Raw genomic sequence first — 10,807 nt, 5'->3', positions numbered from 1 at the left:
ACTGCATACTTTAAAATGTTTAAACAGAATCTAGTTTCATATGTTCAGTTAGATTTTGAAAACTTTATTCTATATGTGCTTTGACTTTGCATTTCAACTATCATGACTTAAAATATTTTACATATTTTGGTCTCTCTCTTCTTTTTTTATTAGATTACAATCTCTTCAAAGTCAGAATATTCATTTGTCCCACCCCATAACATACACAAAAAGTCAACTGTGGACAACAAGGTTTATTCCAGGAAATTGTATTGGTTCATCAGCTCTCCCTGACTGGCTAAGGTCATTCTGTTTGTTTACTTGGTTCTAACAATCATTATTATCTATATTCAGTTTAAGCTATGCTTTGGGCCACCTTTCTGTGGTGCCATCACTATTCTGCTCATTGGACTGCAGTTGCATACTTAGCTCTCAGTTCTATTAACCCATCCCACCTTGTTTACATTTTCTGCAGTCTACATGGTGAACTTTTCTCTCTCAGACTCTAAATCTGATCATAACCCAGTCCAAATTAGTCCTTTTTTCAGCCCCCAGGAGAAAGGGGGTCAGATAGAGTTATCCACAATGGGTACTCTACTACCCATTGTTCATTTATTGATCTTGGCTCTTAAGAAAATATTTTTTAGATAGTAGCAACAATTAAGAGAAAGACATAATATTCTAAACAAACAGCTATTCTAGAATTTGGTTGAAACATAACCTGTATATTTCAGCATTGGTTAAATAAGTCACACAGGTTATTTCTTATCCTCAAGCCTAGTAACATGTTCTATTATTATCCCCATTACAGAACTTAGAGAAAAGTCAATTAGTTAAGGCCTATACATTATATTGATTGAATTATAATGTGACCATTAAGGGACTCTAGTAGAAATAAAGTAATTTACCAAGGCTATACTATGTAAACCTAATTATTATTTTTAGTTACTATTTCAACAAATTATTATTCAACATCTATTATGTGTGAAATACTATTCTAGCAATGAAATAAACAGAAAAATTTGTGCTATCATGAAGCTTGTGTGCATGCTAAATCACTTCAGCCATGTCCAACTCTGTGAAATCCTATGAACTGCAGCTTGCTCAGCTCCTCTATCCATGGGATTCTCCAGGCAAGAATACTGGAGTGAATTGCCATGCCCTAATCCAAGAATCATGAAGCTTATATTCTAATAATGAGATATTGTGAAACAAAATATAAAACAATACATTAACTGTTGATTTCATAAGTACAGTAAGGAAAAGCAAAAACAGAAAATGTCATTGATGAGAATACTTCACTGTGAGAGTCAAACAATGACTTTATATAGCATAGAGGGAGCCAGCAGCAAAGATACATGGAGGAATTTCATTCCAGACACAGAAAACAGCACATGCAAAGGTCGATGAGAGACACATGTCTGCTGTGTTTGAGGGGTGGAAAGGTGGCCACCTTTCTGGTATAGGCTGGTATAGAGCAAGTTACTGGGAAAGTAATGGGATTATGTCAGAAAATCATGGGTTCCAGACCATACTGATTTGTATATGCAATTCTGAGTTGCCTCAAATGGAGGCACCAGACTGTGAGTGTGCCACTATAGGAGTTGCCTCAGTAAGGAAACCAAAAGTTTATGGACCAAGGTCTCCCAAGACTCCAAGTGAGCCAAGGAGCCACTGCATGGGACTGAGCAGAGGAGTGAAACGGTCTAATTTACATTTTAATAGGATCACTTTAGGTGCTGTGTTCAGAAGAAGAGTATGGGACAAGGGCTGAAGATGGAATATCAGTTTATAGATTGTTTCACAAATCCTGGTTTGAAAGTGATAGTAGTGTGCACAATAGTCTTGGTAGTAGTAGCAGTGTAAAGAGGTATGATTTTGTATATATTTAGACAGTGAAACAGATAAAGATTTGTATACATATTTGTAAAGGAAAGAAGTCAAGAATGATTTTAAGATTTTTTTTAACCAAGTAACTATATAGATGGAAAAACTGTGGAGGAAAAGGTTTGGGGTGATCATGAGCTCAATACTGAATGTTCCCCCAGGTGCCTCAGTGGTAAAGAATCCACCTGCAATGCAGGAAATGTATAGGACACATGGGTTCAATCCCTGGGCTGGGACGATTCCCTGGAGAAAGAAATGGCAACCCATTCCAGTATTCTTGCCTGGAGAACTCCATGGACAGAGGAGCCTGGCAGGATACAGTCCATGGGATCACAAAGAGTCAGATACAACTGAGCAACTAACACACACTGAACATACAGGCTTTTGAGTAAGCTCTGATTAAATGTTAGGTTTGAAATGGTTGTTAGACATCTGAGTAGAGACACTCAATAAGTAATGGAAGTAGACACTGGGAATTCAAAGGAAAGACTGGTATAGATAATATTCTTAGGAACTGTCAGCATATAGATAATATCTGAATTATACAACTAGATTCAATCATTTCAGGAGTGCTGCTGCTGCTGCTAAGTCGCTTCAGTTGTGTCCGACTCTGTGCGACCGCATAGACGGCAGCCCACCAGGCTCTGCCATCCCTGGGATTCTCCAGGCAAGAACACTGGAGTGGGTTGCCATTTCCTTCTCCAATGCATGAGAGTGAAAAGTGAAAGTGAAGTCGCTCAGTCGTGTACGACTCTTAGCGACCCCATGGACTGCAGCCTACCAGGTTCCTCCATCCATGGGATTTTCCAGGCAAGAGTACTGGAGTGGGGTGCCATTGCCTTCTCCAATTTCAGGAGTGAGGATTGATGAAAATAAATAATAGATTTTCTTACTGAGTACTGTTAAGAAAAGATTGAAATGCTGAGAAATTTGGCTCAGATGTGGAGACTAATAATGTTACGTACACACCAAAAGTGTATGAAAATACTTCTTACTTATATACAACTTATGGGGACAGCAGGAAGTCTTCCCAAGAGCTGGGTCAATATGGCTTGAGAGAGCAAGGAAGAAAATAACTGGCTTGGAGTGTTTATTAATGTTGGAGTTTCGAAATGAGGTCTCATGTGTAGTTTAAAACTCCTGCTGTCACCAAAGGAGGGAGCAGTCAGACTTTCTTGTAAGTTTTTCAGATGTGGAGCTAATGGGAAAAAGGGAGGGATGAGACCAAAAAGATGTCAGCAGACAAATATCAAAAAATGAACTCAGACTCCTTATTTTAGGTAGGAGGAGAAGGGGATGACAGGATGAGATGATTGGATGGCATCACCGACTCAATGGACATGGGTTTGGGTGGACTCCAGAAGTTGGTGATAGACAGGGAGGCCTGGTGTGCTACAGTTCATGAGGTTGCAGAGTTGGATACGAGTGAGCAACTGAACTGACTGACTGAGGTTATTTTGAGTTAGGAAATATCTCAAGAGAAGTATAAAAAATATGCTTTGAGCAAAATTGAATTATGAGCTGGGCCAAATATTGGTAATAAGTTGAGTGATACAAGGGCTTGAGTAACATCTGGATTGTGAAGGCTTTTATGTTCTTAAAAAGAATAGTTTCAGGACTGTGTGGGAGGAAAGTCAGATTTATCTCAACTAAGAATTAAAATGGAGAAACTGGAGGCTGTGAAATTAGATATCCATCTATTCAAATTTTGTCAGAAAGGAAAGAGAAAAATGGGAAGAGGGAAAAGCGGAGATGGGGATTAAGTGAAGTTAAGACTAACTTATACTTAAAGTGAACTTTAATATCACCAAGTATTAAAACCTAACATCACCAATTCGGTCACCTTGACACGAGCCTCTGATTGCCCTAGCTAAATTAGAAGCACTGATTTAGAGCTTCCTACTCAATGCTGCCAACTTAACATGTGGTTTTAGCAACTTCATTTCCTCAAATCACATTTAAATAAAATAAAACTATTGTAGTTCTGAGAATTAGAGGGCAACAATTGATCTTTCTTTATCATGTAGTATTTCAATAAAAAGTGAGCAATAGGAGGGGAGGACGCAGACCAGAACATGCTTATCAGAGTACAGAATGACAGCAATGCTCCTAGCTTAATGAATACTGAGAATTATAATAGGCTAAGAGAAAATAATGGGGATAAATTAATTAAAATATAAATTCATTAAAGTGAGAATCTCCTACATATCTGACCCTTCCAAATTACAACATGGCAAGTTGTTTTATTGGTCTTCATCTTCCCCTGTCCAAGAATATTTCTACTCTCTAGTCTAAAAACAAATAATGTCTAGGAAGGTATAGAACACCTGATATGTCTTCCAAAAATGAAGATGTTTTTATTTCTGCTTCACTATAGATCCCAGAATGTCCATCTGTTTCTCATCATTATAACTGAAAGTGAGTTTTGCTAGTCAGGAAGTCCTTGCAACATACTCAGTTCAGCCAAGTAAATCTTCTAATACTGAGAAGAGACCTATTGTGGAAATATAATGCTACACACACTAGCTACTCATCATGATTCTAGTCCTAAGTTCACCATATGCATAAAAGTCATCAGGCATTTGAGAGAAATTAATAGTGTGAAGAACCCAGTTGAAGAAAGAGAATTTACCCTAAAGGATGCAAATCCTTTAATATGTTAACTATAATTGATATCAGTTCAGTTCAGTTGCTCAGTTGTGTCTGACTCTTTGCAACCCCATAGACTGCAGCACTCCAGGCCTCCCTGTCCATCACCAACTCCCAGAGTTTACTCAGACTCATGTCCATTGAGTTGGTGGTGCCATCCAACCACCTCATCCTCTGTCGTACCCTTCTCCTCCCATCTTCAATCTTTCCCAGCATCAGGATCTTTTCCAATGAGTCAGGTCTTTGCATCAGGTGGCCAAAATATTGGAGTTTCAGCTTCAGCATCAGTTTTTCCAATGAATATTCAAAACTGATTTCCTTTAGGATGGACTGGTTGGATCTTCCTGTAGTCCAAGGGACTCTCAAGAGTCTTCTCCAACACCACAGTTCAAAAGCATCAATTCTTCAGTGCTTAGCTTTCTTTATAGTCCAACTCTCACATCCATACATGACTATTGGAAAAACCATAGCTTTAACTAGACAGACCTTTGTTGGCAAAGTAATGGAATATCCATAATGAAAATGAGGGATTAAAGAACAAGAAACAGTTATGGGAAAATAAAAATAAAGTATAATTCTCAAAAAAAAAACAAAAAACTAAGCACAAGTTTAAAAGGTAAAGTTAATTCGAAATAAAGGGAGAAAATCCTAAAATATAAAATAGAAGAAAAGTTGTGAATTGAAGTTAAACATGTTTTCAGAGTTAAGGACCCAACAAGATAAGTGAAAACACTTTCTTCTGACATGTAGCTGGTACAATTTTAAAATATCTGAGAAAATTAGAAGCTACACAAACTTTGAGGGAAAGAAAATCAGCTTACTATATAATGATATAAAAATCAGACTGTCTTCAGACATTTTATCAGTCACACTAGATGTTCAAAAAAATAGAGCAATGATTTCACTACTCATAGGAAAATAGATTCTACCCAAACTATAAAATTATCAAACAGAAAGTATAGGCATTCTCAATTGTTCAAAAGCTTAAGAATTAGATATATTTATTTTTTGCCACGGAGAAGGCAATGGCACCCCACTCCAGTACTGTTGCCTGGAAAATCCCATGGACGGAAGAGCCTGGTAGGCTTCAGTCCATGGGGTTGCTCAGAGTTGGACACGACTGAGCGACTTCACTTTCACTTTTCACTTTCATGCATTGGAGAAGGAAATGGCAACCCACTCCAGTGTTCTTGCCTGGAGAATCCCAGGGACAGGGGAGCCTGGTGGGCTGCCGTCTCAGGAGTCGCACAGAGTCAGACATGACTGAAGCGACTTAGCAGCAGCAGCATTTTTTGCCAAAAGTGGAATAAGAAAACAAACAACAACAACAAAATAGAAAAGACTGCCTTAAATGAAAATCCAATTTTCCATAACTAGTTTGTGATTATATTAATACGAGATCTATGATATATCATATGAATATGAGGGATAAAATATCCAAGTGGCTGACAGCCTCAACCCTAGCAGTCCACTTCCTGCTGCATCACTTACTAGTACAGGCCACAGAGGTCTGTGTCAAGTCCTTTATCTTTCTGTGCCTCAGTTTCATCATTTGTAAAATGGGAAAAAATTGTACCAACTTCATAGGATTGTCACAATGATTAAGTAAATTAGTTAAATACTAAGAAATGTGCTTTGGATATAAGTCCTATGTTACCCCCAACTATTATTGTCATTGCTATTATGTCAGTAATAAAACAACACATAATATCAGGTTATAAATTGGTCATCAAAAAAGCAAAGCAAATGCAAGTGGGATGTTATTAAGTGTCTAAGGAAAAGAATAAAAGAAGAAGGAATCAAAACTAGAAATATGGCTAAAAAAACTCAAGATTTAATCACATACTGAAATAGAAACATTTTATATATATGTGTGTGTGTGTATGCAATCTTTCTTTAATCACGTACTGAAATAGAAACGTGTGTGTGTGTGTATGTGTCTGTAATCTTTCTATAATATAGAGAATATGTGAATGAGTGGCAAAATCAGGAATGGGAAGATTGATATGCCTTACTGATTAGAAACTACAGGTTGAATAAAGAACTTATGTCAAGAATTGTTCTCAAAAAGTTAAGTATAGGCAACTTCTCAGTTCCTCACTAGTATAATGAGATGTGTCCAGTGGACACATTGCTGGTGGAAAGAGGATGGACAGGGCAATGAGGTTCCCTCCTGGTTATAGCAGGTCTGGTTTTAAACTACTCTAACTGCTAACACAGCAACTGTTCAGGAGAAAACAGTTGTTGAGTATAGTAGAATTCACCCTGTTCTGAGGAGTCTGCTGCTGCTGCTGCTAAGTTGCTTCAGTCGTGTCCGACTCTGTATGACCCCATAGACGGCAGCCTACCAGGCTCCCCTGTCCCTGGGATTCTCCAGGCAAGGATACTGGAGTGGGTTGCCATTTTCTTCTCCAATGCATGCATGTATGCTAAGTTGCTTCAGTCGTGTCTGACTCTGTGAGACCCTATGGCAGCAGCCCACGAGGCTCCCCTGTCCAGGGGATTCTCCAGGCAAGAATACAGGAGTGGGCTGCCATTTCTTTCTCCCTCTGAGGAGTCTGAGTTGCCTCAAACAGAGGTGCCTGGCTGTGAGCTTCCCACTATAGGAGGTACCTCAGTCAGTTAACCAAAAATTAATGAGCCTAGCTCTTCCAGTCTCCTTAAAGCCAACATGTCAAAGACCAGGAAAATTTCTCATAGTTAGAAGTTTAAGGCAGAGAATCCAAAAATTTTAAGCATAGTGTATTGAACATTCTGTTAGTTTTTATTATTTGGACATTTCATAGAAAATTTATATTTTTCAAGAATAGATACAAATTTTATTAAGATTGAAAATATAAAAGTTAATAGTATAGAAGAAATAATTAGTAGGTTGAAAGACAAAGGAGAGAGAGTCCTTATTTCAACCAAACGGAATGAACATGTCTAAGAATCAGCATTGTTTTGATGTCTACTCAGGCAGAGAAAGCCAACTACACAGCAGGGACTACAACCCAAATTACTTGACCATCTTCACCTTATGAAACTCCAGGGGAAGCATAAAGGAATTAACAGTCATGTTAGAACATTAAGCATGTTTACAGAATTTGTTGCCACTCTAGCAATACACAGATATGCACAAAACCACTGTTAGCCAACAAACTGGATTATCAGTTGACTCTTCAAAAAACCACCCACACTCAACAAGTATATTTATAACCTGCACTGTTTATTGTCTTTTTTTCCACTCAAAAGAATAAACCATGAGGAATCAAATACTCAAGATGGTTTTGAGGTAAAATTGCTAGTTAACGAGCTGTGCTGAATAGTTTCCTCAGCCACAGTTATAAACGACTTCAGACATGCTGGTTGTTTCAAATGAGCCACGCACTGGTGAAATGAAGATAGAAAAAGACACTTTTGAACAAGATTTGGGGACTCTGTAAATGTGCTAAATGACATTATGCACAGTTTCTTGATGAGACCATTTCAACATTTCCTAACTTCCACCACAATTTAACAGTTACAGCAGACCTAGGTTCCCTGAAATTTGTTGTGAAGTTCGTAATGAATTCATTCTACCTGCACTGGATAGAGGATTAAGGAACTCATTTTGACTTAAAATAGCTGCAAATCCTATTATGTCTGACTAGCAACATATTTGTCTGCCCAAACATCTTTGTGAATTATTTTTATCCCTCTCAGGGGATTAAAGTTAAAGAATAAAATTAACAATCTCTCAATACACCAAATATTTATATTTAAATCCATAGATGATCTTTAAATCATGTCTCATATTGAATATTTAATATTTTTTAACATTTTTGAATAAAGTATAATATCTACATTTTATTATATTTTAATTTATTCACACACCATGAGGACTAGAGTAGTTGAAACTTTAATGTTGTACTAGAAAATGTTTGATAATTTTAATAATTCCAGATAAAACCAAATTTTAGAATCTCAATAATATATTATATAATTTAATATCTTTAAAAAGTTATCTTTTAATAGAAACTACTGAAATACATGATATGACTCTTTAAATTTTTCATTTAAGTAATTTTTTTAAATGATAGAAATGTAACATTCAGTTTTACACACAGGAAGTTGTCATTTGTTGCAAATTTATGATTTGCAAACTATTTCATAAAGTTCTCTTATATGTGTGTTTCAGTCTGTACAGTTATTCTACTTCTTATTTTTATAATTTTAATTTTTTTAAATAATGAAAGTATGCGAACACATTTACAGGAGATTTGGAAAATACAGAACAAGTTTACATATATTTCCACTATATATTATAATTTTTATAAGTAGATAAGATTTTATAGTTGGAGTTCTAATTTTTACTTATTATTTTTTAAAAGTGAAGTCACTCAGTCATGTCTGACTCATTGTGACACAATGGTATGTAGCCTGCCAGCCTCTGCCATCCATGAGATTTTTTAAAAGTAGATCACAGCAAACTGAAATTCTGTTACGGTGAACTAAAGTGCTTTTCAAACTTCATGACAAATCCCTGATATTTGAGGAGATTAAACCATTGTGTTTATAACCTCTTGTTAATTAAACAAATTTTAAGTAAGTATTTAGGGAAATCCTATAATATTAAATATTTGCTATTAATACTGATTCATTAGTTATATTTGTTATATGTTTTAATTTCTATCATTGATTTTATAGGTGGAATTCTCAGTGATATCTCCATGACAGGCACAATACTCAATGATTGATGACTTACCCTCAGTAGTTTATGTATTTTCATGTCTATAATTTAAACTTTCTTTTTTACACTGATCCATGAGAGAGATAAAAATAGAATTTTAAATAATTAAAATTTTAAAGTAAGTAAAATAAAAATGCTGTCTAGAACATAAGTACATTTCAACATTTTTGCACTCTTTTGGGTGGCCATATAATTTATTATTCATTATTTCTATCACTCATGTTAATTCTGAGAGTGAAATAACTAATTAATAATATTTAAACCTGGAAAACAGGCTTAAACTGGGACTCTCTATGGCAAAAGGAATAAACTGTCATCATAGATATCAGTTCAGATCAGTTGCTCAGTCATGTCTGACGCTTTGAGACACCATGGACTGCAGCACACCAGGCTTCCCTGTCCATCACCAACTCCCGGAGCTTGCTCAAACTCATGTCCATTGAGTCAGTGATTCCTTCCAACTATCTAATCCTCTGTCGTCCCCTTGTCCTCCTGCCTTCAATTTTTCCCATCATCAGGTCTTTTCCAATGAGTCAGTTCTTCGCATCAGGTGGCCAAAGTATTGGAGTTTCAGCCTCAGCATCAGTCCTTCCAATGAATATTCAGGACTAATCTCCTTTAGGGTGAACTGGTTGTATCTCCTTGTGGTACAAGGGACTTTCAAAAGTCTTCTTCAATCCTTCTTCAACACCACAGTTCAAAAGCATCAGTTCTTCAGTGCTCAGCTTTCTTTATACTCCAACTCTCACATCCACATATGACTACTGGAAAAACCATAGCTTTGATTAGACGGACCTTTGCTGGCAAAGTAATGTCTCTGCTTTTTAATATGCTGTGTACATTGGTCATAGATTTTCTTTCAAGGAGCAAGCGTCTTTTTTTTTTTTTTTTTCTCTCTAATTTTATTTTATTTTTAAACTTTACATAATTGTATTAGTTTTGCCAAATATCAAAATGAATCCGCCACAGGTATACATGTGTTCCCCATCCCGAACCCTCCTCCCTCCTCCCTCCCCATACCATCCCTCTGGGCCGTCCCAGTACACCAGCCCCAAGCATCCAGCGTCATGCATCGAACCTGGACTGGCAACTCGTTTCTTACATGATATTTTACATGTTTCAATGTCATTCTCCCAAATCTTCCCACCCTCTCCCTCTCCCACAGAGTCCATAAGACTGTTCAATACATCAGTGTCTCTTTTGCTGTCCGTACACCGGGTTATTGTTCAATGTAATACACCACATTAACAAATTGAAAAATAAAAACCATATGATTATCTCAATAGATGCAGAGAAAGCCTTTGACAAAATTCAACATCCATTTATGATAAAAACTCTCCAGAAAGCAGGAATAGAAGGAACATACCTCAACATAATAAAAGCTATATATGACAAACCCACAGCAAACATTATCCTCAATGGTGAAAAATTGAAAGCATTTCCTCTAAAATCAGGAACAAGACAAGGGTGCCCACTTTCACCATTACTATTCAACATAGTTTTGGAAGTTTTGGCCACAGCAATCAGAGCAGAAAAAGAAATAAAAGGAATCCAAATTGGAAAAGAAGAAGTAAAACTCTC

The sequence above is a fragment of the Bison bison genome, unplaced genomic scaffold, assembly GCF_000754665.1.
Source record: "Bison bison bison isolate TAMUID 2011002044 unplaced genomic scaffold, Bison_UMD1.0 scf7180017864035, whole genome shotgun sequence".
Classification (NCBI taxonomy): domain Eukaryota; kingdom Metazoa; phylum Chordata; class Mammalia; order Artiodactyla; family Bovidae; genus Bison; species Bison bison.
This window is presented reverse-complemented; position numbering follows the sequence as displayed.